The following is a 5,177-nucleotide window of genomic DNA, read 5'->3' on the forward strand; positions in this document are numbered from 1 at the left end:
ATTCAGAACTCCATAGTTCTGAAAACTCCATAGTTTTTTTTTCTTAATTAGACGTATTTTAGCAGCAAGACTTTTTAAAAAAATAAATGTATTTATTTATTTATGGCTGCGTTAGGTCTTCGTTGCTGTGCACAGGCTTTCTCTAGTTGTGGCGAGCGGGGGCTACTCTTCGTTGCAGTGCACAGGCTTCTCATTGCGGTGGCCTCTCTTGTTGCGGAGCACAGGCTCTAGGCACGCAGCCTTCAGTAGTTGCAGCAGGCAGGCTCAGTAGTTGTGGTGCACAGGCTTAGTTGCTCCACGGCATGTGGGAATTTCCTGGACCAGGGCTCAAACCCGTGTCCCCTGCATTGGCAGGCGGATTCTTCACCACTGTACCACCAGGGAAGTCCCACAGTTACTTTTTTTTTTTTAATGTCTTATCTCTTCTACTTACCTACTATGAGCATTGGATGTGCTAATTCACTCAACAAACATTTAATGAGCACCTACTATGTGTCAGGCCCTATGCCAGATCCTGAAAAATATAATAGTGAACAAGCCAAAAATATTTCTGGAGCTTCATCTCAAACTTTGGTGGTCTGCAGAATCCCTGAAGAGACCCTGTTAAAATGCAGGTCCCAGGGTCCCATCCCAGACAGGCTGTCAGGGGTCTTGGGTGGGAAACAGGAATGGGCATCTTTGGTCAAGTGCTGTCCTGTGGAAATCTGAGCCACAAATACAAGCCACATTTGCCAATTTCGATTTTCTAGTACTAATTACATAACAAGGTGAAAAGAAACAGGTGAAAAGTCTCTTACAGAAAATTTTAATTATATATTTTAATACATAAAATAAAATTTAATATATAAATAAAATATTTTAATATTTATATTAATATTTATTTATAATATTAATAAATATAAATATAATAATATTTATATTTAAATATAATAATACTAATAATATATTTTATTATATATATTTATAATATTTATAATATTTATATATAAATATTATAAATAATAATAAATATAATAATAATATTTATATTTAAATATAAATATAATTTAAATAATTATATAAATAATAAATATATATTTATTTATAATAAATATTTATATAATATTTTATTTAACCCAATTTATCTGAAGTATAATTTTAACATGTAATCAATCATAAAAAATTATAAATGAGATATTTTGTATTCTTTTTTTAAGTACTAAGACCTCGAAATCGGTTGTGTGTTTTACATTTACAGCACTTTTCAACTCCGACCAGCCACGAGTCAAGGGCTCCCTGTGGGTCATGGCTACTATACCTGACAGCGCAGCCGGTGACCTGGTCTGGATTCCCCGGGGGGCCACAGCAGGAGCAACGCTGGACTGGATAATGTCTGTGAAGAGCACTTAGCAGATTCTGGTGTCCCAAACAAAATACGGGGACAAAGACACCTGGGCCCCAATCCCGCCTCCAACCTTCTGCCCTTTCCTTGGAAGTGGCTTCACCTCCAGAGCTCGAATCTCCGCGCCTAGAACGGGCGAATTGTCCTGCCTCGAGGTAGTGGAGGAGCATCTAATGAGACGGTGTGAGGCGCCCTCTGCGTGTTGGTGGCAAGGAGGCGTGAAGGATGCGGAGAGGTTTGGATACCGAGAGAGGGCAGAGCAGGGCTCAAGCCGGGGCTTCCCAACACCGCAGGAACCGGAATGAGGGGACACGTCCGCCGGGTGCACTCAGCCTGCAGCCCCCGAGGCCACCACGGGGCGGCGCTGTGGGAAGGGACCCCGGGGATCGCGCAGGGACCCCCGGGGCTGGCATGCGGCCTGAGAACTTTTAGTAACCACTTGCCTGGCTTGGACTTCCCCGGGGAGGGGAGGATTGGATCATTCTGGTTCCCTCTGCGACAGGAGGGGAAACTGAGGCGAGGAACTGTTTCCCCCGTCACTTTAAAAAATTCAACCAACAGCTGATGTGATGGAAGGAACTCAGGCTTCAGAGTCTGGGTGAGGTCGCGGCTCTGACCAGCGGAGGAACCTTGACTCGTAGGCCATTCAAGCTCCCAGGCTGTTTTTCACACCTGTAAAACGGGGATACCAGTACCTCCCAGGGCAGGAGCAGGACCACAGCAGATGATGGCTAGAAAGGGGCTTTACCAACCGTCTGGTGTGGAGCCAGGGTCAACACCTGCACAGGGATTGAAAGGTGAACTTTGAAGGATGAGGATACAAACAACAACTGCCGTGAGCTAAGCGATTAATCTCCTTTACACTCTCATAACAGCCCATGAGGTCGGTGCTACAACTGCACCCATGTTCCAGATGAGAAAACTGAGTCTCAGCGACGTGGTGCGGTTTGCCTGAGGTCACATAGCCCAGCAGAGCCTGTCCGCAACTCCCAGGTTCTGTGCTCACGTCTGACCACGTGTTGGCTGAGGCTGGAGAGGGTGGGACTCTTCTTGCCCAGCCGTTGTCTTTCATCTCTGGTTCCTGGTTTCCTTCCTCCCTTCTACTTCCTTCCTTCTCAGCCTCTCTGGCCTCCCACTCCATCTCCCCCCAGGTTGCCAGTCTCCCCATTAAAACAAGGAGCCTCTCCATGCCTACGACTCATGCCTGCCACTCAGAGTGGTCCATGCCCCTGGCCACAGTGGTGGGCTCAGGGCATGTGCCTCAAGCCTGGCCAATGGATTCTGGGAGGGTTGGAACTGTTGGAAGAGGGCCTGTCTCCTTTTGCCTGCTTAGAAGCTGAGCATTTGTGAGCCTGGGCTTCTGGAAATGTGACTTCACTTTTAACCCAGAGGAGCTGACTGACCTGTGGGCTCACGCACTGGGATGCAGCTGAAGCACCTCCAGTCTTCCGCCTGCCCCACCCTGCCCCCACCTCCCACCCATCTCCACCCCTTTCCCACCACCGACTCACCAGACCTAGAATCTGAGAGTCGAAGGGCCCCGAGATGTGGGTCCCTCAACCCCCTACTTCCACCGGGAAAGTTCTCAGCGCCACGCTGACAGGTGAGGCAGGTGTGCCAAGCAAGGAGGTTGGCCCAAAGATGCACAGCTGGCGGGCAGTGGGCCCACCGGCTAGAATCCCATCAAGGTATTCATTCCATTCCACACCCAGCAAACCTCTTGAACCCCTGCCCAGAGGCCAGCTATGAGGGTGTGGGGTGTGGCTCTGGAGACAGACGCCCCCCACACCCCACCCCGGGCTCAAATTCCAGCTTCCTCACTCAATAGTGATCTTGGGCAAATTATTGCACTTCTCTGTGCTTGTTTCTTATCTGTAAAACAAGGGAAAGACTGAAGTCCCCTTGTGTCTCCAGAAACCCCAAGCATTCTGCCCATTGGTGGCAGTCCCTTCTTTCATGGGACCATGCTTTGCTCATGCCCTCCCTCTACTTAGATTCCTTCCAGAGTGACCATAGAGTGGTTAAAAGCATGGACTCTGGGCCCAGGCAGTCTGGCTTCCAATCCCATCTGCAGATGAGGAGAAGGGAAAGGGATCCACAGATGTAAAGGCCCTGAGGTAGGAAACTGTGTAGCACTGGGGAGAAGGTTCTGCGGGGCTGAATGAGTAAGCTGTATGGCTGCACTGCTGCTAGCATCCTGTCTCCCTCCTCTGCCCCCTTGGGAACTTCTGCTCTCCCTGGGATAGGGCTTCAGAAACAGGGACTGGCTTGAAGGCTCCGGGGACCTCATTTGAATAATACAGTGGAGAACTGGGGGGTCCTGATTCGCATGATGGCCCTCTGGGAGAAATAGTGTCCCAGAGGCAGGAGAGGCCCAAGGTCACAGCTTGGCAATGCCTGGCAGGATGGGGGAGCGGGGAGGGGGTTTGCTGCAGGCCCTCAGCGGCCAAACACCCTCGCACGGAGCTCTGGGCCTCTCTACGGAGGAGCTGGAAGCTGAAATAGGGCTATTTTGGGGGCCTGAGGCGAGCTGGAGTCACTTCCCTGCCAGATGGGAGAGGTTGCCTCAGTCTCTTCGAGGCCAGGCTCTCCGCCCTGCAGGAGTGGCAAGGTGTGGGCCTTGACAGTGGGGCACGGGCTGGGAAGAGGGAGAGGACGGCGCTGCTCTGGGGCTTGATAGCGCATTCGTCATCTGCCTCTGTCCGCCCAGCTGCCCTGGGAGGGCGAGCTGGGGCTTTCCCCATCTCACAGAAGAACAGACAGGTTCAGAGAGGCCAAGTCGCTTGTGCAAGCTCACTCAGCAGCAAGTGGCAAAGCCAGGGTTCAGCCGGGGCCTGGGTGACGCCCTAGCCTGTGTGCTAACCACAGCGGCGTACCTGAGCGTGACCTCGATAAGCAGAAGGCGAAGCCGTTTCCTGAGCACCTACTGTGTGCCGGCCCCTCTCACACACTAGCTCAGTGAGCCCAAGCCGCGCCCTGGCAGGAAGCCATCATCGCCCCCATTTCACAGACAGGCCTGAGGAGAAGGGTCAGGCTTGGGATGCCCTGGCCTCAGCTGGGCATCTGAGTTACTGCACGGCCACGGGCAGATCCCTTCTCTTCGCTGGCCTCAGTCTCCCCATCTGTAATTCGAGGAGGTGGGCTCAGGTCTGTGACGTGTCTCCCAGGGAGGCTGACAGAGAGCTGGCGGCGGGGAGGTGGCCAGGATGACAGAGGGAGTTTTTCAAGCCTACCTTCCCCTGCCCGCTGCTTCCTGCAAACTCATTTTCCAGATCTTCAAGTCAGACCCACCTACCTCCAAGGGAAGAGAAGGGATTTGCATTTCCTGAGCCCAGGCCAGGCCTGACGCTGTGTGGCGGGATCCACATGCACGATGCCATCTAGTCCACACGCTGTGGCCCCTGTGGAGGTTGCACAGTTGTTTTTGGGTCGTTCTTACAGCGGAAGCCCAGAGAGGGGAAGCAAATCGCTCAGGACAACCCAGAGAGGAAGGGGCGCCACCGGCCCCTCGCCAAGGCTGTGGGCTCCTAGCCCTTCCCTTTCTGCTGTGTCCTTCCTGACGCCACCAAGAGCCAGGGCCTTCCTCAGCCGAAGGCTCCCAGCCCCCAGCCTATGTTCTGGGCCGCCACGGGGCGGCAAGGCCATTTGTGGGTCCCCTCGTCACCCACGCCTTCCCTGTAGAGACTGGACTAGAAATAGCCCCGTCCATCCTCGCCTCGGTTCCCACCTCGCCCGCTCGCCATGCTCACCTGTGCGCGTCCTCCCTCCTCGCACCTGTCAGGGAGAAGACAGGAAC

The sequence above is a fragment of the Aethalodelphis obliquidens genome, unplaced genomic scaffold, assembly GCF_003676395.1.
Source record: "Aethalodelphis obliquidens isolate GAN/ISIS:26980383/991018 unplaced genomic scaffold, ASM367639v1 scaffold8, whole genome shotgun sequence".
NCBI lineage: Eukaryota > Metazoa > Chordata > Mammalia > Artiodactyla > Delphinidae > Aethalodelphis > Aethalodelphis obliquidens.